The 684-nt window shown below is 51.8% G+C and overlaps 1 pseudogene; it reads left to right on the top strand.

Moving 5' to 3' along the window:
* Positions 1 to 684, top strand: part of LOC119588919 — a 1,956-nt pseudogene that overhangs the window by 441 nt on the left and 831 nt on the right.

Raw genomic sequence — 684 nt, forward strand, 5'->3', positions numbered from 1 at the left:
CTCGTAAACTGATATTTTGTTTTCCTGAAGTCACTTCAGGATGTCTGCTATCGGACTTTTGCTGTTGGGCGTGGTTGCGGCGGTGGGCGGGACCAACGTGTTCCCCGAGCCACGCCTGGAGACGTTGCCCTGCGGAACGACCACCATGAACCCCGGCGAGCGAGTGGCCATCCAGTCGCCCAACTTCCCCAAAACTACGATACGGACTACAGGTGATTCGCTCTTCACATGTTTAGCTGTTTGGTGATTTTTCTGCAATCAAAATGAGACTTCTTTCCATTTCGATCTGTGTAAATCCCCACATTTCACTGCGTCTAAATAATACACACACTTCCAGGTGCCAGTACGAGATCACGTGCAACCCTATGGAGTCTACCTACTTGGAGTTTATCTGTCCTACCTTCGAACTGGAATCGTCCACCGACTGCCTCAATGACCGCCTGGTGGTGACTTACCATGGTTCTCGCGAAGAGTAAGTAATTTGGGCCTTTCGCTTAAAGAATTGCATGGCTTTCTTCGTTTCCTCGAATCAGTTTATTTACCACAATTTTCTTACACAGGAAATGCGGCACCGACAGTCCCGACGGAACCATCACCTCCGACGGATGGACGCGCCTCACCTTCGCCAGCAACGCCGCCACCACCGCCCCTGGCTTCCGCTGCTACATTTGGTGTCGCGAACAG

The sequence above is a fragment of the Penaeus monodon genome, chromosome 24 (genome assembly GCF_015228065.2).
Source record: "Penaeus monodon isolate SGIC_2016 chromosome 24, NSTDA_Pmon_1, whole genome shotgun sequence".
Classification (NCBI taxonomy): domain Eukaryota; kingdom Metazoa; phylum Arthropoda; class Malacostraca; order Decapoda; family Penaeidae; genus Penaeus; species Penaeus monodon.